The sequence below is a fragment of the Mastomys coucha genome, unplaced genomic scaffold (assembly GCF_008632895.1).
Source record: "Mastomys coucha isolate ucsf_1 unplaced genomic scaffold, UCSF_Mcou_1 pScaffold19, whole genome shotgun sequence".
NCBI lineage: Eukaryota > Metazoa > Chordata > Mammalia > Rodentia > Muridae > Mastomys > Mastomys coucha.
Window position 1 is genome coordinate 21519104 of NW_022196901.1, and position 27940 is coordinate 21547043.

At 42.5% G+C, this 27940-nt stretch overlaps 1 protein-coding gene and 1 long non-coding RNA gene across 2 annotated transcripts in view; both read left to right on the top strand.

Annotated features, from left to right (window-relative positions):
- The window catches only part of Dpp6 (dipeptidyl peptidase like 6), a 933905-nt gene that overhangs the window by 39818 nt on the left and 866147 nt on the right, over positions 1–27940 (top strand). The gene's annotated exons all lie outside the window — the stretch shown is intronic.
- On the top strand, positions 7395–8604 carry LOC116097583. The gene is made up of 2 exons (XR_004121474.1): positions 7395–7475; positions 8564–8604. It is a non-coding gene; the product is annotated as an uncharacterized LOC116097583 (long non-coding RNA).

The following is a 27940-nucleotide window of genomic DNA, read 5'->3' on the forward strand; positions in this document are numbered from 1 at the left end:
TTCCCTGATTTTAAATTTACTTTGGTAGCAACATAGCTACTCCTGCTTTCTCAAGACCACTGATGTTAATGTGGTTTCTTCAAGAGTTTGGTTTTGCATAAATTAAAGTCTGCCATTTGTTCCTCACCTCTGGAATGGTACCTCCAAATCCTTAGTATCACTGAGTGACAGGAGGATCCTGTATCCTGTGGGTCCCTCAACCATGACTGATATTTATACTAAACATATAACTTATACAAAATATCAGTTATGACCATTGGGTCACATGTTTCCAACCCAGCCTCTGGGATCAACTGGGAACTGAACTCAGAGAGCTATTAATGAATGCATCAGTTAATCATGCCCATACAAAAGAACTCCAGTCAAAAGCCTGCCGAGTTCCCCAAGTGGGCACCACCCATATGTAATGTGAACACCAGGAGGGTGTGCAAGCCATGTGTTTGGGATGGTCCAGACTCTTCCTTGTGAATAACATGTGTCTTTACATTTTCACTCTAATAAACTAATAAACTACAAACTTGAATGGAACCTCTTTAAGTTCTACTGGTCCTTTCAACAGAGTTACCTGACACAACTCCCTGCCTATGAGCATCTATATCAAAAGCATAGATGAACAAATTTATGTCTTTCTACAATGTCAGAATTTGTTAGATATCAATGAATTCTTAAGGATTTGTGGTTTCAATGGCAGACATGTTTCATATAATCAATCCCATCTACCTTGGTAACCCAGACAAGATGGATGCAGAATTATATTCTAATCTTGACTACTAATATTAACTATGATATCACACATTCACAGTATACATATGATGGCTATATAAATTTATATGGGTTACAGAATGAATATGAGTTAAAGAGACTCCAGCAGAATCCAAGAGGGTTCAGAAAGTGGCCTGGGCTGATGATCTAATGAGCCAGAAAGTGCTGGGAGGCCTGGTTTCTTTCCCTTCTCCTCCTTCTAGCACATTCTAGACTCATCACAGATTGACCCCCTCTGCATGCTTAGTAGTCTTGATTTCTGTGAGTCTTTGTTGTTTTAATGGTTGCCTGAAGGAGATGCTGTGTTCTCCCAAAGAGAAAAGAGAGGTATAGCTGTTGAGAGCTACCAGCACCCCCCGTGTGTGGGTGTGTGTGGGGGGGAACATGATTCTTCTGTAGGAAACTTATCTTTAAGATTAATTGGGTGAATTTGAAATTTCTGATTCTTGTCCAGTTTGCTCAAAACTGACTTTTTATTTCTCTAAATAAATGTGTTTTGCAGGCTTAACATACCAAACGCCAATCTTAATGACTAAAGAATTAATCATACACATACATGAGAAAACCTAAGCTGTCTGGCTATTAACTTTTTCTGTACAAGTTTGAGACCTGAGTTTGACTCTGAGCACCCACATGAAAGGAAAGATGTAGTGATATGTTTAATAATATTTGTAATCCTGGGGACACTGAGGTAGAAGGAAGCCTAGTGCTCAGATAGTCAAGGCTAATTGGCAATTTCATAGTGAGAAACTACCTAAGGTTGATCTCTGGTCTCCACATTTATAGGCAAACATGTGCAGATACACTCATACACGCACACCTACAACATACACACAACTACAGATACACACATGCTATCATATAAACATGCACATATATACACACAAAAATACGTGCTTGTATACATATATACATACACACCCACACCTGTATTTACATACATACACACATACACATACACAGAGTGCATTGTGTAGCAGCAGAGGATCTGGTGCTGAATGAAGCAGACTCCATCTACCTCCAGGAAGCTTCGCCTCTGTGTCATGTACCACCCAGTTCTAGGATTTGACTCTGATTTTCATGTGAGCTCAGATTCTATAGTCTTAAGTCAAATGAAATATCTCCATGTATTCTTGACCTCTTGGTGTCTCACTGGAGTGTAAAGACTCTGATGCTCATGGGTGTTTGGGATTGGCTTCTTCCTCAAGGCAGCATCCAACCAAAATTCAAGGGGTTCCAGACTGAATAAAAGGGGTACAATGTGACCCAATGCCTCACATTCCTGCCACCCTGCCTTGCCCACCATGATGGACTGTATTCATGCTCATGAACTATGAGCCCAAATCAGCCATTCCTTCCTTCCTTCCTTCCTTCCTTCCTTCCTTCCTTCCTTCCTTCCTTCTTTCCTATCTTCCATTGTGCTTCTGTGTACTTTGTCACAGCAGAGGGGAGTATGTAGTGTACAGTGCAAGTCACATGAATTGTACACAATATGTTTTCTATGAGAACATCTAGGGAATTTTATGTATTAGGTGGATAAAAATGCAGAAAGATAGTAGGTGTACAAAGACCCAGAATGGGAATTACTTCCTGAGTTTCTCAAGGCCCTGCTGCTATCACACTACTTTAGTGTGTGGATCCAGCACCCTTCTTGTTGAACAAGACTTTCATTTCTCCTTCTGCAAAGAGGAGGTGCAGTTTCTAACATCAACACTAAGATGTGCACTTAGTTTTCATGAAGGATGCACAACAAGGTAAAGTCCATGGTGGTTCTTACTACAGTGCCAAGCACATAGTGGCCAGCTCCCTCCTCCACCACTCCAAGGGCTCTTTTGTTTGTGTGCTTCTTCCAGACTCCAAGGCCAAGCCACCCATTATACTGAAGCCACTGACATGGAGCTGTGGAAGAAGAGGGGGCATTTCTGAGTCCTGGGTCCCTTGTCCAGATGTGCCTCCCTAGAAAAGGCCATGTTAAGAGAGAAGCCCTGTGGAAGTGGACAGGAGAGGGTGCTGGTACACTGAGGAGTCACTGAGTGCTGGCTATACGGATCCTGAGAAGCTCAAACTTGAGGTTCTGTCTATGGAAATAGAGAAAGGAAGAAAAAAAAGGGATGACATTGCAAGGTGGCTTGAAGCAGAGACCTTAAAGCTTTTGAGAAAGGACATGAAAACCATGGACCTCTTCTAGGAAGGTAAACAGATAAAGCATTGTGCATTGGAACTCCGAGGCCCTGGGGAGGCAGCCTCGGGACTCGGACTACTCACGGTGCACAGAAGTTTAACCTGGCTCTTCTTTTCCAATATTTATGTATGTGCCTCTGAAGCCTTCCACAACTCACATACTGCTTTCTTTTCAGAGGAGTTATAACAGAGAGCAAGGGCAAGTATTGATCTTATCTCTAAACACTGGGGTGAGTATATGAAAACTTGCAGCAATTTGTCTAAGATCTAGTAGTCAAATGATTTCAGTACTGACCTCTTGTCCCACTTGAGAGGGCCCTGAGAGAGCTGAGCCTGTCACTCATGCTCGGAAGCCTGATCCGCCCATGATTTGACTGGGGGCACACCAGAATCCCACTGTTGCTTCTAACCTGGCATCTCTACCTCTTCACCTGTGACAGGGGTCACAGGGCCTTGTGAGTGCTCTAGCGAGTCAGAAGAAACACTCCCACCCTGCACTCCCGGGTGCTGGTGGATGTGGAGAATTAGTCAGGAACTCTCTCAGGCTTTGCTGAGAGGTTTGTTGTCAGCCAAAATTGTATTGGGATTTTCCGAGTTAATATTTCCCAATAAGAATTCTGTCCCAGAATTCTGACAAAAGATAGGCAAGAAAAGACAAACACAAATATTGGCTTCTTGGTGCTCTTTGAGATTGGCTGGTTCCCCACCCCTGCCTGAGGCATGACATTCGATTACCCATCTTTCAGTATAACTTATTATTCTTTTTCACTCAACTATTGATGCTTCTAGATGTGCTGAATCTTATCTATGGTCATACTGTCTCCAGTTCCCAGGCCTGTTCAGAAAATGCATAGGAAAGGAGATTTTCACTCTTATTTCTGAGCTGAAACTACCTTCTGTAAAATCCACCTGTTTGTGGACTAAGAAGCCTCTCTCTGTGTCCATGGAAGAGGAGTTGCACTGTGTTAAAACCCCTGACTCTGCTGTGCATCACCACTGCACTCTTCACTTCTGAGCCACTGCCTCTGCCCATAATGTTGCAGTACTTCAGTTCTGGCCTCTGGACCTCACCCGTCACTCAGCCAAGCAGGCACAGGAGTCCTGGAAAACGTAACTTGGATCTGATCATTCCTCTGCTCAAGACTTGTACATTCCCTGCCCCTAGACAGTCCAATGCCAGCCATTACCCATATCCCAGGAGACACAGAGCTGCCTCCATCACATCTGTCCACTGGCCAGTTTGCCCGGACCTACCGACAGGCTCCTTGACATTTTAGTCCTATGCCAATATGTTTCAGCCTAGAACATCTGCCCCATTGTGGTTCCTAGCGCAGGCAAATTGTGATGGTTAAAGTGTCTGCTTGACTGTGACATAGGGAACCCAGATTAAGAATTAGCTGCAACTATTCTATGTGTTTCCAGATGTAATTAGTGTTAAGATCTGTGGGGTCTATAAAGCAAATGTCCTTCCTCCATGGTGGCAAGCATCAACCAGCCACTGATGCCTGCACAGAACCAAACAAGAGAAAGGAGGAACATGCTTCTGCCTGCTAGAACTGAGAGATTTCCACATGTGGAAATTTCTGCTGGCCATTCTGGTTCTCGGGATACTGAACTCACACTGAAATATGTCACCAGCTCTTTTGAGGCTCCTGCTTGCAGAAGGTATACTGTGATATATGTCATAACTTTACATACACATACACACAAATGTAAACACACAGAGAGCTATATATGAAGATGGAAAGTTATTTGTATTATTTTATATAATACAACTGATAAAAGAATATTTTATATAACCCACATATGAAAATTTAACATGCATATATAAATCCATGTTATAATTTATGTGGAAGAAGATCCTAATATATAAAGATATATAGTTTTATAAGTGTACAGAGGACCCAAGTTTGATTTCTAGTACATCCACGGTGGCTTTCAACCATCTGTAACCCCACTTTCATGGAACTTCATGCCCTCTTCTGGCCTCTGTGACACTAGGCTTGTCAGTGCTCAGGAGCACTTAGCACTATATGGTGCTTATAAACTCACGCAATTATACACATAAATATAAAAATTTAAAAACAATAAGAATATATAATTTTGTATGTATATACTTAAAGTTTGAAGATTTGTTATTTTTGATCATCTCTCTATATATAAAAGAATGTATAGATATGCAAGCAAAGTGAATGTGAAATGCATGTGAATATAAATTTGTGCATACATGGACACGTGCACATGTAATCATATATAGGCAGGCAGACATACGGTTATGTGCTTATCTCATTTTGCCTCTTTTTACAAATCCTGTACAGACTCCCCCTCTAGGTATCTGCATGCCTGACTCCCAAGAAGTTCAAGTCTGCACTCAGTCTTATGTGTAAGCAGTCTTTGTGTCCACACACGTGGCTTCCTGCTCCCTCATACTATCGAGGACTCTCACCTGCCTATGCTTAGTTTCTTTTTCATATCACAGTGCATCAATTCTAATGAAGCAGTTATCTCTCAGGTGTTATCTCTAGACATGGACTGCATGTCGGCAGGCTCTGTAGTAGGGGAAGGTGAGGGTTTCTTGTTTACAGACTTGACAACAAGATACACAGTGTGACCATCAGGTGCTCCTGAAAAAACTCATGGACAGGCAGAGCTGGAAAGATGACACTGGGCTGGGAGAGACTGAAGTTGACTTTATTTGTAGCAAAGATTGACCATGGATATGAGATTAAGGAATGAGATGGCCAACTAGGTAGTTCCATTTTTAATTATTGGCATGATGATGTGTGACAAGAAATGATCGAGGCAGTTTTAGCCAAATAAAGATTCCCATGAAAATTAATGTTTCCTGTTTTAAATGTTAAAATGATATTTCTTTCCTAGCAGTATGTAAAATAGAGGCAAACTTTCCATCTGATGATAGCTTAGATGTGATGAAACATGTAATTCCTGTGCTGGCTGGTACCTTGTTGATATTGCCATCCTTTGTCTGGTCCCTAGCATCTGTTCCTGACTGTTCCTGACATTGTGCTGTCAGGACACTCAGACCACATCCAGGAAAGTGTGTCTGAGTTGTTTCTGACAAAGGGTTGGAAAGGATGTTCTATGAGTTCCCTCCCTTCATCTGCTGAGGGAAAGGCATGTACTAGACACATGGGAAGAGTGGTGTGTTTGTGGCTCAAGTGGGCATTCTGTGACTGGACTATAAGGTTCCCTTGGGGAAGGAACCTTGTCCTTGCTTTTCCCAACTGTCCATCTGGAGTCCTGCCTGGCTTCTCTCCTTGCCCACTTCATGAGCCCCTTTCTATCCTGCACATTCTTATAGAACTCTGCTTCCAAATCCATGGGATCTTCCTGGCAGTCTCTTCCTCAGATTCAAACACATTAGAATCCTGTAACCAAAAGAGTCTAAATCCTTCATTCAGTCATTGTTGTACAGTATAGAGTAGCCTGTGCCTCCATGGCCTGGCATCCTTCAAAGCTCTCAGGGGAGTTTCTGGATGCACTTACCTTCCCCACTATGTGTGGGTGCCTAGAAATTAGGACAGCTGTGTGAAGGCCTTATGGGATACCTTCTGCATAAACAATGACCTATAAAGAAGCTGACTTCACATTTCTCATTGTGTGTTTCCCTGTTTCTGTTTACTTGTAGCAGATATAAAACTTAAGTGCTACTAAGCCCCTCCTCTTTATAAAATAGGCTTTCTGCACACGTCCCCTTCAATATAACTTTAGGAATTGCTGTTTTTTTGTTATGCTGGTGTTATGTGGATGAAAGTGTGGGGAAAAGCAGGGAAAACAGACAGAAGAACAGAAGAAGAGACAGGACAGAAACACATCAGTGGAGATGTGGTTTATCAAAATGGGACTCAGGCTGATTATGGCAGCAATTTAACCAAAGACCTCTGTGACTTTCTTAGCCCCATCTCTTAATAGAAATTCAGATTCTTCTCTTTCTTGGTAAGTAGACTGTGGTAAGTCAGTCATAGGTGACACTTTTCAAATCCACATTTCCCTTAGAAATGAAAACATACTAGTATCCTTTGACTCAAAGATAATCTGCATGGGTTGGAAAGGTCTGTGAGATATGATGAGGCCAGTGTGAGCTGAGGCCAAGGAATGGAGATATGAAGACGCTCTGGAGAGTGGTGGCTCTCTGCAGACTCACCATAGGATCCTGAACATTGAAAACACAGGAAACATTTTTATGTGAGGTTTCAGTTGTGTAGGTGGTGTGTACATGATTAATTTCTCACCCTCTCCAAAACCAAGGTCATGTTCTAGTCTGATGCACCCATCTCAGTAGCAGGAGAAAGGAGAATTCTGACAGATGTTATTGTGTGCCGAAGTTAAACCACCTTTTACCCCCTCCCTCCGCCCCCTTTCACATCTCATGTCTATCTGCATTCAGGTATCAGCTCCTTCTACAACTTAGATTGTTCCCATGGCTTGAAATAAGCCTGTGTCAGGAGCCTGAGGGGCAGGATGAAGAGAGACAAGTCTGTGACCTGCAAACAGCTGGTAACTTTAATGAGGTATGGTGCTGGATCAAAAGTGCATATAGTTGTGTCAAGGAAAGTGACTCAATTAATTGTTCAAGTTCTTGCCACATAAGCATAAAGACCTGAGTATGGTCCCCAGAATGCAGTAAGAGTGGATGTATTGATTCAGGCACAGCCTTGCAAGTCAAAGCCCAGGTTTCATTTCATTTTGTATTTTTGAGACTTTAGAATAGAGTGAGTCAAAATGATTTTGGTCTCAGCAATAACGCTCTTGTCTCCTGGTTACAGCTTTAATCAGGTATTAAATTGCATAAACCCTTTTCAATTATATTAATTTAACCCACCATCGGTGGCCATGGATTGATGCTTAGCATTAGCTCTGAGACAAAAGCCCTCAGTGAAGCCCACAGCCTAGGAGTTGCTTCTCGGATCTTGGAGAAGCTTAGAAGGGTTCCCAAGCTCCAGAGTTGGACTCTGATTTTTTATCACAACAAAATCTGCTCAGAAAAGTCCTACCTAATCATCTGTTCTTACACAATTAACCACTGCATGTATTTGATGAATTGGAATGCTTAGGACAGGCTAGCAACACACTTTGATTAGCATTCTTGAGAATAGTGGTCAGTTTTCTGAATTTCTGGAGCCCATGTCAGTTGTATATTGGGAGGATGTGTTCCTTAGCCATTCTTGCGGAAGAAGCTGAGTAAGTCAAGCAAAAGAAAGCAGGGAAGCATGGAAGTGTGAAGATGAGCTTCTCTCTGCATCCAGGTTTAGAAGTTACAGCACTGGTCCACCCTGTGCTCTTGCTTGCAAGCAGTGGCTTCAGGAACTGAGCAGAGTAGAATTAAACCCATCATGACATTTTATCTCATTCTAGGCTCAATGTCTTATGAAATTAAGCAGTATCTCACCCAGAAATAACAAAGACTTAGAACACATTATACATATATGGCTTAATTAGACAGGAGAGAAACTATAAGTTACTTTGCTAAATGGTGACCCTGCCATTTACATGAACAAGAAAGTGGGCCAGCATTTTCTATGCCAATGCTGTGTATATTTGATGTGCTGTGCCCACACACATTTTGTGTAAGATTTCACTTTGTTTTTATGTTTTGCAGATCACATTAGAGAAAATAAACTTGCTGAGGACTCAATTAAACTAAAAATGACCTGAGCATGGCAATGTTAGCAGGACCAATATTTATGAATTTTCAATTAATTTTACTATTTGCCTAATATCAAATTAGTCATTCTGAAAAAGTGCTGGACACCTGCTGCGGTGAGGATGAGCATGGGTTGGATGCGAGGACTGATACCAAGCAAGTGAAGACATCTTGCTTTTCATCAGACTTGTTTGTGGAAGAAGAAAGGACCCCATGTGGAAAGGCCACCCCAGTTCCATAAAGAAGATATGGTGGTAATGTGTGAACTAAGGGAGAATGGCTAGCAAAGCTCCACACCTTTGCTGGTGCTTTAACAAGAATGGCTCCATAGGCTCATACAGTTGAAGTTCAAGTTAGTCACAGGGAGTGGAGCTTTTTGAGAAGGATTAGGAGGTGTGGCCTTGTTGGAGGAAGTGTGTCACTAAGGACAGGCTTTGAGGTTTTAAAAGCTCATGCTAGGCCCAGCTTTCCTTCTTTGCCTGGAGATCAGGATGTAGTATAAGCTACTCCTTCAGCACCATGAGTGCCCGCCTCCATGCTCCCTGCCATGATGATAGTTGACTAAACCTCTGAAACTGCAAGCAATCCCCCAATTAAATACTTTTTTAAAAAATAAAGAGTTGCAATAATCATAATATTTCTTCACACAGAACAGTGACAAAAAAAGAGAAGTGACATTTGAGATTTAGGGAACCAACAAGTCACAAGGAGAAAGTAAGCTGGAAAGGAACAGGGGCCAGGCCACATGGACGGGGCATGAGGAAAGGAACAGGGGCCAGGCCACATGGACGGGGCATGAGGAAAGGGACAGGGGCCAGGCCACATGGACGGGGCATGATCCCTAACCTTTCTCGCTTTTCTTTGTCTTCTCTTCTTTGATTTTGGGAATGAAGTCAGGGTCCTGTACATGCCAGGAGAGTGCTCCACTACTGAGCTACCCCTCCCCCCTTACAAGCAAAGGGCCAGGGGTTGGGGAAAGTGCTTTGTGCCTTGCAGTTTGCTGTACCATGATGACTCTGCTCTGGTGAAGCTAAAGCAGCCACAGATGGTTCAGAAGCCAATGGTGTGGTCTTGCAGAAAGTCTTTATCATGGACATAAACATTTGCATGCCAGATAACATTTATATGTAAAAAAACAGTGTCTTTCTTTTGACTTGCTCTCAATCATTGAGAAACATAAATACCATGCTTAGCTCAGGACTGTGCACAGCAGGTTGTAAGCAGGACTGGGTGTGTGAGTGTAGTTTACAAACTTCTGGGCCAGAGACAGTAGAGAGAGGTAGGGTATGGTTCATTCAAGAGTTGTGTGCCCAGTGAGCAGGAACCAGGTCACTGGAGGAGTTAGAGGAAGAACCAAGGCAGAGAAGAGATGGGTTCATTGCAACTACATGCAATTCCTCTGGCTACTGGGAGGATTATAGTGGGCACGCACAGGAACAAGCAGGTTGTTAGTTGGGTGGCCACAGGTACAGGCTAATGGGGTGAGAGAATTAAGAATATATGTGTCCTGGATGTCAGCCTGAGATTAACTAAAGTCTGCCACTCTTTTGCCACCTCCAGCTCACTGACAAAGCACTTGACACCAGATCTCTGTTGCTTACAATAGATGTCCCATTCTGTTCATGATGGAAACGAACAAAAGCCTGAGTGTGTTGTCCCCACGAGAAGGACATGCTGACATCTGTTGCTGAGATGCTTCATCACGATGCCTCGTGTGATCACAACCACATCTGATTTTTGAGGTGTTCTTTTGCACACTGACTTTTGTTATATGTTTCTAAGGAATTCTGTGCTTCTACCAAACCATGTCTGAGGCTGAGGACATTGCCCTTTGAGTTTACAAAGTGTGTCTGTATCATGGCCCCTTTCATTCTGTGCTCTGTAAGACAGCCAGGGTAGATCTTTTTCTCTCTGTTTTGAGTCAAACTGTCTGAAGCTCCACAATGTGAGAACACTTTGAGATTGCCTTTGAGTAAACCCCATTTACTGGAACTTAAGAATTTTAGTCATAGATTGCTATATGTGGTGCACAGCCATACATGTAGCAAATACTCATACACATAAAATAGTAAATAAGTAAGCAGCCTCACATTTCAATGTTAAATATCATGTTTGGCTACCTAGTTTTAAGGCAGACTATACACATGTTCAGTCTATAACAACCAAGTACTCACTCTGCACAAAATCACCATTCAGTCAATGACATTTTGGTCAATGACATTGGAATTAAAAAAAAAAAAAAGACAAAAATGGCTTCCTTCTTTTGGCTTAAGTGGTGTGAAGGTACCACTTATTCTTGTTAGCTATGCAGAAAAGATGGTTTCCTATGGTGCTGTGATTTGACTGTGTGTTTTTATATCACAGATTCTTCTCTGTTAATTCTCTTCTTTTGTCTTCATTTTCAACCAAGTGGTTAATGATGAGAAACATAAAAGCTTATGTGGCTTTCAGCAGTGGTGAGCTGTTATCACAAACATTGTTTCTGTGGCTTTCAGCAGTGGTGAGCCAGTATCAGAAACATTGCTTTAAATAGGAAGACTCTTTCTGGTGTAGTCCAAACACCTAAAACACCAAAAGGCTGAGTTTGCCCTCTGCTGGAAATCAGAGTTACACCTCTGGCACTTTCCTGGATGGGGAAAAGAGGACATTGATTTGTTGTTCTGTTGTTGTTGTTGTTGTTTTGGTTTGGGTTTGTTTGGTTTTGGTTTTGATTTTGTTTTCTACTTCATACATTAAAATTCAAGCCTTCTTTTACCAACTTGGTTTATCCCCTTCAGTAACCATTCTAAATACAAGTCAGTTTACATGAACCAAATGCTCTCAAGGAAGAATGTCAGCATGAGTAGAAGGAAGCTTTGAAGAACAGAAGATCTGATGGACCAAAAGAGAATTACTTTGGTGATATTTCATCTCAGTCTCACTCCTTAAGTGTGTTGCAAACATGCAGCATTCTGGTGATTTTGCTGCTCGGCATAAAAAGAATGCAATGTCCAGAAAACCCCATGGAAGCTCTTCATATTATTATGTCCTCCTCATGATCAGTCATAGGGATAAGAGGAACCAATGAAGACTGGATTCATCTAGGATGGTCCCTTACACTTCTAAAAGCTACACTTGCATACTGTATCCTATATTTTGATTGTAAATCCTGATTGAATTAGGTACTAAGTAGACTATTTCCTGGGTATGGATTAAAGAGGCTTTCTTGCCTCTTATAGAAGGTTCTGCTTCTGATGTCATCTTTGTCTCAAGCATAGTGGTTCCTATTCATTATAGCAAAGTCTTAGTTCCAGCTTTAAATGTAAAAATGTGACTCAGAAGTGAATGCTCAGAACTAAGGTGGAACACTCTGGGGTGAACAGTTGAAGGAAGCTGGGCATAGCCCCACAGCCCTCTAGTCTCAGTGCTGGATAGGTAGAAATAGCCAGGTCCCTGGAGCTCACTAGCAATCCAGCCCAGCCAAATTGGTAAGCTCCAGGTTCAGTGAGAGACCCTGTCTCAAAAGAGGTGTTGTGACCCCTGAATTATTAATGCTAGCTCTCTGTGGTTTGTCCCTGCATTCCTTTCCACACAGGCTTCCAGTTTCCCTCCTGCCCAAGGCAAGTAAAATATGTAGGCAACTAGTCTGCAGCAAGCTCAGGGCTTGGGACCTTAAAGAAATAACAAACTCAAAGAAGATTAGAACCCCACATTTAAATCATAGAAAAAGGTAATCAGAGGTCACAGACAGTTATGGCCAGCCATAAAATTAGTTCCTGATAACCACAGAACAGACATCCATTAATCCCCTACCAGTTTCAGTTCCTCCCTAACAAATGGTTACAGCATTTCATTCCCTTCATCCCTGGGCATCCTAAGAATTCCCAATTTTGTATATAAACCCTATGTTTTCTGGGCTCATTTATCACATGCGAGCACTTGCGAGACTTGAATAAAAGGCTCTTTTGTAAGTTACTGTGGACTTCACAATTCTTGGGCTCATCTGGGTTTCCTGTGGACTCTGGGCACAACAGAGGGAGGAGGGGCAACAGAGTGATGGAAGAAGATAGCATCATTGACCACTGACTTCCTGATGCACATGTACAAGTGTGTACAGAAGACCTACAGCTGATGACGATGATGATGATGTGTGTGTGTACACGCATACCCACTCCTAGAGCTGAGTATGGTATGTTTGTGGAGGATGCCAGAAGATCACACCCCTCCTAGTTCTGAGGGAGTTCTATGAAACTTAAAAGCTTCACATCCAAACATGTCTCATAAGATGCAGCTAAAATTCAACACAGACTCTGGAGGTCAGGTCATGCTTCCCCCAGCAATGATGTTTCTGTCCTTGCAGCCCATACTCCACAGAAGGCTTTTCTCGTTGTGTGACAGAGGCATGAGGCTTTGGGGACTGGTGCCTTGACCATGAGGCTGAGAAGTGACCACTTCTTCCTGGGAAGTGAACTCAGCTAGGTCTATGCAGAAAGCCGATGTCCCACTCCTATACTTCCCCAGCACACTGCAGAAGCTCCAGGTTCAGTGAGCTCTGTCTTAAAAGGCTGGGGATGATGGGGATGCCTTTAAATGGCACAAAATAGGATTCAGTAGCTGAGAATGCTGGCTGTTCTTCCAGAAGGTCTGGGTTCAGCTCAGGTCTGGGTGTTCTCATTGTGGCTGACAACCACCTGCAACTCCAGTTACAGGGAATCTGATCCCCCTTTCTAACCTCTGCACACACACACGCACACACACACACACACACACACACACACACACACACACACACAAAACCAATGATCTTCATACCAAGTCCCTGGATCCAGAGCTCAGTAGTCTTGAGTCATTAGCAGTCCACTTCACGTTTCAACCCTCCTCCACATGCTGGGCTGATCATGCTTTTCCTGCCAACTGCATATCTCTAACTATAGATTAAAGAACAACTTAATGTTACCAGGAAGATCTGTGGCTTTGTAAATAAAATGAGGGTTGGAGATGAATGAGTTTGCAAGAACTACTCAAACCAAACTGGCTTTGCCCATATTTTAAAATCTTTTTATATTTTGCTTATATATTCCACGGAAACTCATAAATCTGAAAGCAACTGGAGTCAGCTGGAAGAAAAAGGAAATATTCTAAGCATTTACCCTGAACACAGTATATTTGAGAAAGTAGGCTGAGGAAAATTGTGAGCCGTACTGAGCTGAGAAGCTGTGCCACCGATTTAACTCCTCCAAGGAGAGACAAGCTCAGCTTGACACAGCACTTTCTCCTCCTGTGCTGCATTTCCTTTTCCCGAAGAAATTCCCCAGTACAAAATACCAGTTATTTTGTTGTGTCTTAAAGAGTTCATTTTATTTTTACGGCATGTGTATGTGTGTATATGTGTGTGTGTGTGTGTGTGTGTGTGTGTGTGTGTGTGTGTGTGTGTGTCTTGTGGGGCAGGGCATCTACACATGGGAGTGCAGTGTAGGTAGAGGAGGCTATCAGATCTTTGGAAGAGGTGCTCCAGTCACTTGTGAGCTGCCCAACAAGGGTGCTGAGAACTGAACTCGGATCTTTGGGTAGAGTAATATGTGTCCTTAAATGTCAAGGTATCTAGCTAGTCCCCTATGAACACTGTATTTTCCATCTTTGTTTCTATATGATTCCCTAATTAACAATACCTGTAACTTCTCATTTCATGAATGAGGCTATGATGCTGAGAATAGTGTTGCTTCAATGTCAGGTTTATACACTGAAATATTCTGACCAGTGGGGAAAATGTCCCCTCTAGGAAGCTACAAAAGCTTGCAGTCCAAGAACAGATAAGGTCAGTGACTCCAAAACCAGCTCCTCATCGAAGTGATGTGATATTGCTTCTGTAAACATCTCTTAGCTGGCCCAATCTGCATGTATCTTTATCTGCTATGTTGTGATTATAATTCTTCTAATCAATAATTTCTTAATCAAGATATCATCTTGTAAATTTGGTGCTTGTATTAATACTATTAGCTCCAGGCTTTTCTTTTTTTCTTTTTCTTGGGAGACAGAGATGTTCTGTTCTGTTAGTCTCAGTTCATATTTTTCCATTATAATGCATTCCTGCTATATCATGTTGAAAACTGCCTCGCTAGTCCAAAAGTACATAAGTATTTGTCATATTTGTCTAGTGGCTCCCATAGGGTTTTATCTTTACATTTAAACCTACAAATCATTCAGTCTTCACCTCACGCTAGGGATCAAGGAAGAGAGAGGCCTTGAGTTTCTTCCAAATATTTAACAAGTTGTCATAAAACATTCTACAGTTTATTCTTTGATATGCTTGCACATGTATCCAACCTATCATGACCAAATCTACCCCAAGCCCTCACTCCAACTGCTCAAATCCACCCCAAGCCCTCACTCCAACTGCTCAAATCCACCCCAAGCCCTCACTCCAACTGCTCAAATCCACCCCAAGCCCTCACTCCAAACTCCAACTACTCAAATCCACCCCAAGCTGTCACTCCAGCTGCTCTCCAGACCCTTTCCTACGTATGCCTCCCTCCCAAATTCATGGCTTCTTTTCCATTGTATTTTTTTTACTCGTAGCTCAGTGAGTCCTATTAGTACTGTCTTTATGACCATGGGTGTAAGGAGATCCACTGGGGCATGAGTAACTGCCCAGTGGCCACTCACAGTTGTATAAAAGAGACTTTCCCTCCCCCAGTGGGAGCTACTGACACTTCACCCAACTGGCAAGTAATTTCAGGTTGACAATGCAATTGTCATAGTCATATATTCACTATATTTGTAGCTGTGAAGTAAGAGATAAATTTAAATTTAGAATCAGATTCAAAAATAGGGAGAAAACTATGACCAAATTGGTATTCTTGTAATATTCAACTTGCCTTTATTTTTTTCACAAATAGTTGTTACTTTGAGAATTTCTGAAAGTGATAGAAAATTCCTTTTGTTGAATGAGAACCGACCCTGCCATTGACCTCCATAGACACATCTTCTCCTTATTTCTCTGTGTCAGGTGTCTGAAAAGTATTCCCTTAAATATTTGAGGCATCATGGCCAAAGGTCTGAGCCACAGCCATTTAACTGGGTTCTTGAAACATAAGGCAGGTGTCCTAGTTGAAAAACCATGACCAGAAAGCAAATTGGAAAGAAAAGAGTTTATTCATTTCACACTTCTACATTGCTGTTTATCACCAAAGGAAGACAGGACAGGAACTCAAACAGGACAGGACCACGGAGGCAGGAGCCGACGCAGAGGACAGGGAGAGGTGCTGCTTACTGGCTTGTTCACCCTGCTTTCTTATAGAACCCAGAACCACCAGCCCAAGGATAGCACCACTCACGATTGGCTGGGCTCTCCCCCACTAATCACTAATTTAAAAAGTACGCTAATTAAGAAAATCTACAGATTTGTGTGCAGTCAGATCTTATGGAGGCATTTTCTCAGTTGAGGATGCCTGCTAGCAAAAGATGACTCTAGCTTGTGCTAAGTTAACATAAAACTATCCAGCACAATTGATCCCTTGTCAACTAGACACAAATACATCACCATTTAGCCACATCTTTCCTTTCATATTCAGCCCCAAGATCTCACATTAAAAATATAACTTTTAAAGTTCCCCCAGTCTTTATAAATTCAAGGACATTAAAACTTTCATCCTTTAAAATATCCAGTCTTTTTAAAAATCCAAAATTTCTTTTAAAAGTTAAGAATCTCTCAACTATAGGCTCCTATAAAATTCAAAATTAAATTATGTACTTTCTTGCTTCAAGAGGGAAGAGCTAGGGCAGTCACAATTGGAAAAAGGAAAATCGAACTCCCAACAGTGTAAATAATGCAACTTCTAATGTCTGTGATCAACTTACAATCTTCCAGGCTCCTTCAAATGGCTTGGGTCACCTCTCCAGCTCTGCCCTGTATAGCACAGTGTGTCTTCTAGGCTCCAGCTGCCTCCACTCCACTCCACTGCTGCTGCTGTTCTTGGTGGTCATCCCATGGTACCAGCATCTTCAAAATGCTGGGGTCTTCGGCTCAAGTAAACTATACTTTCAGCAATAGCCTCTTCGGAGATCTCTTCAGGGCCTTCAGCCCTGCCAGAGAGTGCCAAGTTTCAGCTGCTTTCCATGATCCCTTCACACCTTCAATGCCAGCATCACCTGTATGACTCATATTACCGAGTTAGGCTGCCAGCACAAGGTACAACCTTGGCCATGTTTGGAACACAGCTACTGTGTGCTGCCTCTCAGGAAACACTTTCCAGAAGATTTCACCTCAACAAAGCTGGTCTCTTCTTAATCACCACCAATTTTTCTGCTCCAAATGAACAGCATTGAGTATCTCAACAAATCAAAGTTTTCTCCTTAGTAGTCTGGTATCTAGTTACTCATGCCTGATTCTTCAGCTTCAGCAGACTGGAACCAAAGAATCTGAATATAAAATAGCAACTAGCTCCAATAGAGTCTTTAAACTCCCTTCTGAAACCTCACAAACCAGGCCTTCATCTTCTGCATTGCTCTCAACATTTTTATCTTCCAAGTTCCCATGGAACGGCTCACCAAACTTCAGACACTCCATGATGTTTCTAGGCCAAAGTTCCAAAGTCCCCTCACTATCCTCCTCAAAAGAGCATGTCCCAGCAGTACTCCACTATCCTGATGACAACATCTATCCTAGTTAGGGTTTTTATCACTGTGATGAAACGCCATAACTCAAAGCACAAGTTGGAGAGGAAAAGGTGCATTTGGCTTCCATTTCCACATCATAGTGCTTCATTGAAGGAGGTCAGGACAGGAACTCCAATAAGGCAGGGACCTGGAGGCAGAGCCGGTGCAGACTATGGAGGAATGCGGAAGCTGGAGGCAGAGCTGGTGCAGAGACTATGGAGGAATGCGGAACCTGGAGGCAGAGCTGGTGCAGACTATGGAGGAATGTGGAACCTGGAGGCAGAGCCGGTGCAGACTATGGAGGAATGTGGAACCTGGAGGCAGAGCTGGTGCAGAGACTATGGAGGAATGCAGAACCTGGAGGCAGAGCTGGTGCAGACTTGGAGGAATGCGGAAGCTGGAGGCAGAGCTGGTGCAGACTCTGGAGGAATGCAGAACCTGGAGGCAGAGCTGGTGCAGACTATGGAGGAATGCTGCTTACTGGCTTGCTCCTTGTGGTTTGTTCAGCCTGGTTTTATGCTGCTTACTGTCTTGCTCCTTGTGGTTTGTTCAGCCTGGTTTTGTTTTATATTTGTTTGTTTGTTTTATTTTGTTTTGTCTTCAATAGAACCCAAGCTTGCATACAGCCTGTTCTTGTGGAAGCATTTTCTTAACTGAAGTTTCCTCCCTTCAGATGACTTAGCTTGTGTTAAGTTGACATAAAACCATTTAGCTTGCCAGATATGGATAATTCCTGTATGAGACAGCTCAGCTTTCCAGCCAACCATTAATGACAGGCACTACAATAAAAATTATACATCATTCTCATATGTCAGACGAATGCTCCTTTTCATTTTAACTTTTTAAAAATTTGAAAATACAAGGTCTATATTTAGATCATAGATCAGCCAGTACTATGTACAGAGCTGGGTTGGGGTAACTGGCTGCATCTTGCCAGCCCCATTCCATACAACAGTACTTTTAAAAACATTGGTTGCATCATAATAAACTTATTATAGTTCCTAATTGACAATTAATATGCTTTCTTGAACTGGCATGGATACAAATTATTTGTGGTGATGGATGTGGAGCTATATAAACAGCTGTGCTGACAGCTCCCCAGGATGATCGCTGTAAGAAAGAGTGAAGTGTCTGAGTGTACGTTATTCAACTTTTTTCTGAAATATTTGATAATTGAAGCACAGAAAGGAATAAATTCCAGAGTTAGGCTTCATTTAGGGTTTTAAAGATGAAGGCAACTCATCATAGGGAAAATAATCTAGTTTAAGGACATTTCTAAGAGAAATTTGGTTTTAACAAATGGATTTGGAGTTCTTTGGGGGATATTTATCACTGTAATTGATAATGTGTTATGAATTTTTGTCCTATGACTCTTCTGTTATTAAGACATGCTAGATATTAAAACACGAGATCTTGTATTAGAGGCTCTTTTCTTTCCTTAGCTAAACTATGGTTTACTCACTAAAACCTACCTGCTTGCTTGTTGTCATCTAGATTTTTCCAGTCTTACACAACCAAGGGCGCAGCCTATGGACTAGTGTTGCCCACAGGGGGCTAGATCATTTAACATTCAAGACAATCTGCCAGAGATATGCCCACAGGCCTCACTGACCTAGATATGCCCCCTCCCCTTGGGTGCTTCTAGGCTGGGTCAAGCAGACAACTGGTAACTTTCATAGAAAGAGGGTTATGGTAACTTACACTATTTTGATGGGCGTATTTTGTTATTAGTTTTAAAGACGTTTCCCCTTGCCGTGTGGTACCATTTGGTAGCATTGATAAGTTTCTTGTTTTGACACTTGCTTGGCCTCAAAGTAAGGTATTGCTACAGGTTCCTTTTGATTGGCATGCGATATAATTTTCCCTCTGTCTTCTGGCTCATGCCTTCCTCTCCTACTGAGTGTAAGTCGGAACTTCAGTGAAGTGTTAACTTTGACAACACTTTGAATTTTTGATTCCATTTTAATTTCAGTGTCAGAGCTCACCAGGATGATGTTGAATGTGCTTGGGTTTTCCTGCTTCTCTGCTCCTCCCTGTTCATCTGTTGTACACAGCTACATACTCCCCGACTTAACCTTTTTCTCTTGGATTACAAAACAACAAACCAACAATTTTCTCCAGAAGTATAAAATTGAAACACTATATTCATTTTCTTTTCAGGTTACAGTAGACATTTTACAAATGCATTTAATAATCTGTCAAAATGTGATCAATTTCTTATTATAAACAAAGTTTCTAATCTTACTTCGTTTAAACCAGCCTCCCCATTGCTCTGGGTATCTTCCTGTTATTGACTTGATTTTGATGACACATTGGTTAATTTGAATGCCCTTAATTTTCATGATTGTTTAAATCAGCCATGTGATGTCACCTCAGAGTTCAATGTGCTCTCTTTCTCCTACTTTACATGCTCACACACAGCATTTCCCACAAGGAGGTTAGGATTGTTCTCTCTCAAGTCTATGACTTCCTTCAGCTGTGTCCAATCTGGGGCTAAGACCATCCTGTGATTTTTTTTCCTTAAATTTTAGGTAGTTTCAGTATTAGAATATCCACCTTTGCTTGTCACCATCTCTGATGAGACTCCCTTCCTCTCATTCATGATACCCTTGGTCACATTTATGATTGCTATTCCATCATATACAATTGCCATGAATTGTTATACCTAGAATACTGCTGACTCTGCATGTTTCTGGTGAATCTTGCTGTCTTCATTATACATGGTTATAGGCTTAAAATTTCAAAACCTTCTTTGATAAGGATTCGTAAATGCTTTACCATCCTTTCTAGCCCACCACCCACCAGAGGTAGTGAAAAAGAAAGGTTATTAGGATATGGGGGAAGTGGACTTGTTTCATTTTTGTTTTGGAGCAAATCCAATCTGCACTGTCAGAAAATCAGCAATTCAGTTCACAGAAGTCAGCAATGGCAGCTAAATCAACTCACAAACACTTCACAAATATACCAGCAGTCCAGTTCACTAGTGTTGGTTCAGCAAACATGAATTAGGCACAGTGGCATGACCCAGAAGAAACCTCCAGGCCTCTGCTGAATTGGCACCAATCAGCAGGAGTGACTCAAATCAGCAGGAACACCAGGAGAAGTTCTCTGCTGTGCCTCTCTCAAGAAGATGAAGATCAGCAAAGATGAAGGCAAAGACTTGAGACCAAGAAACATGCAAGCCCTTGTAACTGTTGGTTGAGTTCTATTTATACTCCCTCTAAACATCATGTATTCTCCCATGGGTCTTGCCTCACTATGTGAATCTGTCTTAGCAAAGCTCCACATGAGTCTGTGTAAGCTAACATCACTTTGCAAATCATCTTAAGTCAGCGGAAGTAGGGAGAAGCCACAGGAACCTTATGAGAAGTTCTTTGATGAGTTCCTCTCTATGGAGTCACAACAAATGAAGTTCAGCAATGCAATGTAATGCAAACCAAGACATGCGTGTCATTATCAAAGAATCCTTCATCACTCATCTTCCATGAACTTGTTTCATCAAAAACACCCTTTCACCTGTGTCTGTTTCAGAGAAGTGTTCCTTTATGTGTCTGCTTTAGCAAAACACCATTCAACACAACTGACTTTCTGAAGAAACCAGAAATTTCCACTACACCTGCCTCTTTGGACATTGAGTAACATGCAGTCTTCTGGGTCCTGGATTTGTTTGTGGAGGCTGTCGGCATTGTGATCTGAGGGTGATGGATCCATGCTCTAGGAGGCAGCTACCTCAGGCTGATCACCTTGAACTTGCAAAAGTTTGGGTTTGTACTTTATTATTGTAGCTCTCTGGATGTGGATTCTAGGATTTTTAAATGATACTCTACTTTAAGCCCCTTTGGAATTTTGGAAGGAATTGAAACCTAAATTCTGTCTTCTTCCTTATGTGCAGCAGCTCTTCCTCCTGTCTCTCTCCCCTCCTATATGTGCATCCCTTCCCATCTCCCCCTTCATGGCTTCCATTAGGTTAACAGCTTTTCTCTGTCTTTCCCTCCCATCTCTGTTCTCTTCTCCTTAGCCCATCTCTGTCTCCCATCTCTCTCCCTGGGTGCCATAAGATAACAGCTCTTCCCCCTCTTTTTCTTCCTCTCTCTCTCTCTTCCTTTCTCTCTCTTTCTCTCTCTCTCTCTCTCTCTCTCTCTCTCTCTCTTTCTCTCTCTCTCTCTCTTCTGCTTCTCTGCCTCCCAATCTCCTCTGTCTCTCTCTCCCATCTCTCATTAGTGGGCAACTTTCCTGTGCCTAATCTTTTTTCATGATGCTTTTGTATTGGGTCAGTAGAGCGAGCTGTCCAGGGATCACAGCCTCTGAAACCTTTACCCGAAACAAATGTTTTCCTCTTTAAGCTATTTTTTTCTCAGGGTTTTCCCCACAGTAACGAAAACCTATGGAAAACATTGTTTTGTAACTTCTTAGTTTGTAAGTGTCCTTTCTAGTTTCTGGACACTGATATCTGGGCCTGGCTAGCTTGAAGATCAACTAGGATTTCTCAAAGATTTTTGACTTGACGGTCACGGAACCAATAGGACTTTGGTGTTTCCTGCTGTGGTGTTGTGCATGTGGGAGTGTGCCCCATATTAAAAAGCAAAACAAAACAAGACAAAACAAAACAAAACACTTTCATCCTTATTTCTTTACAGTCAGTGCCTAGAGGTCAGCCAGAGTAACTTCCTACCCACTGCCTAGCATGTGCTTGGCTCTCTGTATCCTCAGAAATGTGTTCAGTCTTTTCAGAGTCTCATGAACACTTCACTGTCTCCTTGCTAAAGTCTTTAAGGTTTCTAGCCAGTGTGTTGTCTCTCACCATTATGGGAAGATGAATAAGTACCTCTACCATGTCCACTACTTGCCCCAAGTCAAAGACTGTGGCACTCCAGCACAGACCCTTTCCCATACAACCAGCCTTGTACTGAGGCCTTGGCTCAGTGATGCCTACTGTCTTTAATTTACTTCACTATGAAAATGTTGATACATATCTGAGGTGTGACATATTATAAAGCACACAACCTGCCCACAAGCTAATTAGGTTTGAAAGGATTTTGCTTTGTTTTTTAAGCATGGATACCTATTGGATCCTTGCCCTGTACAGCCTCATCTGGATCACTCACACTTGAACCATCTGCATACACACCTGCCTCCCATCCTATTCGTGAGGCTGCTATCTGCTAATTCATCTGAGTACTTAATCACCAAGAGCTGCTATGACTTCATCAAAGGGGAGGGAAGCCACTGAGAATTGTAGGGTCTATCTGTCATACCTAAGGTGGCTGTAACCCAGGCTTCATCCCATGGATGAGGTGGTGTGTGGCGAGAAGTTCTGTAATTGACAATGACCATAATCATTGTATTTAAAACTTGTGAATGGAGTTGGACTTCATAGAGCCTGATGCACTACATGCATCCCTTCCTTTGAAGGGATAATCCTATGTGTTTAACATTCCTGCCCACATCCCCCCAATGCTTACTGTGAGAACGGGGACAACTGTATCCCTCCTACATTGTGCTAAGTCAACACTAAATATAAAATTTTGTCAGAAAAAAGATTCTCTCTCCAATTGAAAGTGCCCCCTCCCTCATCTGCCCAGCTCCTGCTCAAGTTCTCTGGTGTGTAGCCTTGGTGGACTATGATTATTCCACTGAGCCTGGGGTTTTCTGAATGCTAAGTCCTTAGGGTTGGGGGCTGTCCCTTCTGCTGCCTCCATTGTTAACACATTCTTCAAGAGCACATCTGTAAGGGCAGAGCTAGAGTGGTACCCAGGCTGAGCAGGGTCCCATTGAGATGAGGCTGTGGAGTTGCCTTGATATTTGGTTCATGTCAGATCTGCATGTGTACAAATGAGTAGGCTCCACTGGGCGTTTGAGTACCTTGCTGTGGTGGGAGTTCTGGGTGCATTGGTTAAGGTGTGAGAAGTGAACGGATCCTCCACCATTATTAGGATCTCGTTTGGCCCAGCAAAACTAGGCAGATTCGCTTCTTTTCAAGACCCATTTGATGTAGTGTTTGTTACATTTCCTTCTAATTAGTCATTAGCATATGGCTCCTAAGGACAATTTGGGAGGCCCTGCCAGCCAAACTTGAATTACAGGCTTTTGCTTTCTGTTGATTCTCTTTGTCTGTCTGCTTGAAAATGACAATTTCCTTTGCCATCAGCTGAAAGAGACTAAGCTGAGTCGGAATGAGCTTGCTAATTGCGAATGTGCAGAAACTGTAGCTTGTCTTTGAGGGAGACACAGCACAGGAGGGAAGGTGAGGACAAGCCTTCTGGTATCAAGGAGAAAGAGCAGAAGTGACACTGGCAACAGGCTCTTTCCCCAGGGCGCATCATGAGCTGGCCCAGGACTGTGCTCAGTGACTGTCAGCCCAATTACAATACCATCCCAGAATTCCAGGACAGGATTCAGGTGAGCCCACAACCCAAAGTGTGGCTGTTTCTAAGAACCTTTTCTCTGAGAACCTTTGCTCCTCAGAAAGTCCATCTCGGAATGCCCTTCCAGGTCTGTGGGAACTCATCCTGCCAGCTTTGTATGCTTGATGCTTTGTAGAACTTTTCTCTTGTCTGCTTGAAACAGACTTGTTTGATAAAATTGAGATTTCCTTTTCCACACCCAGATCCCTGGTACTGAGGGGGAAAGGCTGTGGCATCAGGTGCCACAGTTAGCAGAGGCATTCTAGGATGTTGTCTGCCACCGTGAAGGCAGCATTGTGCTATGTCGTGACAGTGTTCCATGGTGGGTGGTGACACAATGACTTGGTGTTTACATTCAGTGATGACTGGCTCTGCCATTCAGAAAGCTGTCGCTGTAGGGATGTGTTGTGTGGATGGAGTGGATGTCTCCTGCATTACCTGTTAAGTTGCTCCTTTAATTTAGAAATGTGGCCCCCAAAATGAGAATGGACGCAGAGAACATAAACTTAAACATTTGGTTCTATATCTCCTCCTTTGTGCCACGAGGTTGTTATAGCTCATGGGGAAGAGACCTGAGGTGGGTGAGTGGCTCACTCCCAGAGACAGAAGGGTTGGACCAGTATGACCCTGCATGGAAAACTTCAGTCATGAGCTCCAGACTGCGTCTATTCCTGTCTAAGTCTAGCTCCTGCTCTCCTCTGCAGCTCCATAGGCCTAGCAGAAGAGTAGCTATGAGTCTTTAGCACCAAGCTACCCTTGAGTCTTTTCCCTAAAAATTCCCCAAGCCTTTAAAATCATGTCCACTTAATAAACTTGGTTCCAGACTCCCAAACTGCTTCCAAACTCTTTACAGTGTTCTAGGCCTTATCATTTCACCAGCCAACATGCTACACACACACACACACACACACACACACACACACACACACACACACACACTCACACACACAGGCACACGCACAGTATTCAGGCAGCACAGGGAACAGATGAATTAATCATCAGCATCTACTTTTCCTGTTTTAATCATGTAGGATATGTTAATTTTTAAAAGCCTTGAACTAAGACATTTTGCCAAGTAGCAGGTGGTTCAGAATTGCGTTTTCATTGCGTTTCCCCTGTGTCAGGCAGAGGAATGCTCTTCTCTCCAGCTATCCTACCATGTGCTAAATGTTCCTCTGCAGTTACCACAGATAATTATTCTTTTCAGATCATATTTAGATGATTAGAACTTTTAGGGTAATTAACTTTATATATCAGGATGAAAGCCTTTATAAACTTAAAGTGGTAGGATTGATGTTATTAACAATAGCAATTACCACTAGCCATAGACCCATTATAGTTTGTATACATAAAACTAATCCCTGCTGTAAAAATATTGGCAGTGGTCACCAATGCAGTTTAACATCCCCAAATGTAGAGCTTCTGCGTGGTCTCAGCCGGTAGAAACTTTGACCAGGGTCTCATTAGAGATCCCGGAGCACTGGAATATCAAGGCTGAAGTCCTTAGTTTCACCATACAGTAAAAGAAAAGAACAGACTCCCAAAAATCATTCTCTGACCTCCACTTGCATGCCTTGGAATGCCTCCATAATAATAAATAAACAAAATTTAAATAAAAAACCTGATAGTTCTTTATACAAGCCAGGATCTGAAGGACATCTCTGAAAAGCAGCTACACAAATCACCAAGACTGAAAAAGGCCATGTGTCTGTAGTGAACAGAGAAGTTAACATTGATCAAACACATCTGTTCTATCACTATCAAAAGGGATCTGAGTCCACCCAGTGTGGGTAAAGATGCAGACGTGTGTTTATTGTGCTGGGTAGCCATTCGAAAATAAAGAGGTGCCCTGAAAATCTACAACCCAAACCCATGTCCTGGATAACCCCACAGCTGAAGACAAAGTTTCATTCTATGCCAGGTCTTTAGTAAGATGAAAACACAACCCAGAGCCTGCCTTCCCATGCCCTTGATGGAAGCATCACAATGGGTCCCACTAGTGAACAGTTGACATTTGATGATAAAAATAAGACAGTAAAACCAGGAAAGTCAGATCAGATGCCAGGATGACTCCACTCTATGATACCAGCTCTGTAAGTGTGGATTCCTCAGCCTTCATCTTAGCATCACCTACCACCCTGCCTATTTGCCATTTCTCCACTGCAGTGGTGCGGAGCAGTCCACATCCCAGCTCACTCTTGGTTTGTTTCATTTTGCTATGTCTTTAGGTGGTGTACCTAAATAATACCCCCAGCCATCCTGCCAATGTCCTGGACTTGGGGAAAATGAAATTGCAGATACAAACTGACTCTCCTATTCTCACAGGGAATACAAGCTAGATGAGGCAGCCTTAGCACACTTTTCCTTTTCTATATTTTTTCTTTTAATACATATGCATGCTTCCACATGTGTTTGCAAGTGTATTAACATGTGTGTGCCTGTGCATGCTAGGTCAAGAAAGTGACACTGGGTGACTTCCTCCATCTATGCCATTTTTGTAGATTAAGGCAGATTCTCTCTGAGGACCTGGAGCTTTTAATTCTCTTAAACTATGTAGGCATCTTGTTCTGGGAACCGTGTCTCCTCCCCTCTAGCTCTGGGATGGCAGGCAGGTCTCCAGGCCCTCTGGGTACGTATATTAGTGGGGAAGTCAGACCTCCCAGACTAATATTTGCACAACAGAAACTTTATCCCTGAGCCATAACTACCCACTTAGCTCAATATTGGTTTTTTATTATTTATTTTTATTTATGTGAAAATATATGTCTATGTTTTATGCCATGTTTATGAGAGTGCTTGTAGAGGCTGGAGACAGGAGGCGAAAAGGAGGCATCTTTAACCATGTGTGAAAGTGACTGCACCATGCTTGACATACATGCAGTGTGAAGCATGAACATTGCATTAGAATACAGGGCTGAAAGATGATGAATAATAAAAAGCTTTCATTGATATAAATGTAGGAGATGATGGCCATGGCAGTGTTCCCCCCTACACACACACATACACACACACACACACACACACACACACACACACACAGAGAGAGAGAGAGAGAGAGAGAGAGAGAGAGAGAGAGAGAGAGAGAGAGAGAGAGAGAGAGAGAGAGAGAGAGAGAGAGAGAGAGAGAGAAAGAGAGAGAGAGAGGCACAGGCAGAGCCAGAGACACAGAAAGACAGAGGAGGGAGTGGGGAAAGACAGAATGGATGAGAGTGCTGGGCAGTACTGGCAATGATGGATGCTGGGTAGTACTGGTTACTATGTGATGGTGGTGCTGAGTGCTAGGTAGCAAATGATGCATTAGGTATTATTTGCTGTTCTGGATTCTGATGAGGTAGTTGGTTCTCTTATTGTTATTCTTCTTCACAAAGACTCCAGGAGTGAATTTCAGAATGCAAATGAAATGACTGACTTCTTTCCCCTGTCTGTGATGTTGCTGTCACCTAGTAACTACAGCCTGAGTGACAGCTGGAATACAGATGACAAATGTGTCCATAACTCTGTTTATACACATCTTGGCATGGCATAGTTCATTTTTACCTTTTGTTGATATGCAAAGTAGTCATTATAGTTTTTCATAGAAGTCATTTAGGAAAGTGTGTGTGTGTGTGTGTGTGTGTGTGTGTGTGTGTGTGTGTGTGTGTGTGTTTGGGGTTCTGCAGCAGACATCCAACTTACTTATGAGGCAGATTCTCTTCCAATGCACTGAGCAGGCTAGGCCAAGCAAGCTCCAAGGGTCTGCCTGTCTCTGCCCCGCCCCCAACACTGAGATTATAAGCATGCACCACCATGCCCAGCTTCATACATGAGTTCCACAGATCAGACATAGATCTTCATGTGTGAAGTTCTTTGTTGTAGCAAGTTAGCATTTAACACTAATCATCACATATATCTAATCTAGAAGAAAATAATAAATGAAAACATTAATCCCATTCTTATAATGCTAAAAGGCTAATGTTAAAGGTCTAAACATTTTCAATAAGAAATTAACATGGGTTTACACCTTTGGTAGGAAATGTGAGTGTGGCTGTATTTTGAAGAATTAGGAGAGCTTGTTGTGGATGGGCTATTCTGGACTAGAAAGTTGGAAGGTGTTATGTGGTATGAATGAGTAGACTGTGAAAGCAGTTGCTACCTAGGGGATGGATGAACTAGTGAAGGGACACTGACCTCTCTGAAAAGCAAGAAGGGAGTAGAAAGCATTGTCAAGAGCATCTGAAAGGGGTATCAGGAAACTTGGGCAGGCAAAAGCAAAGGGAAACGAAGGGAACAACAGGTGCTTTTATTTAGAGCTGAT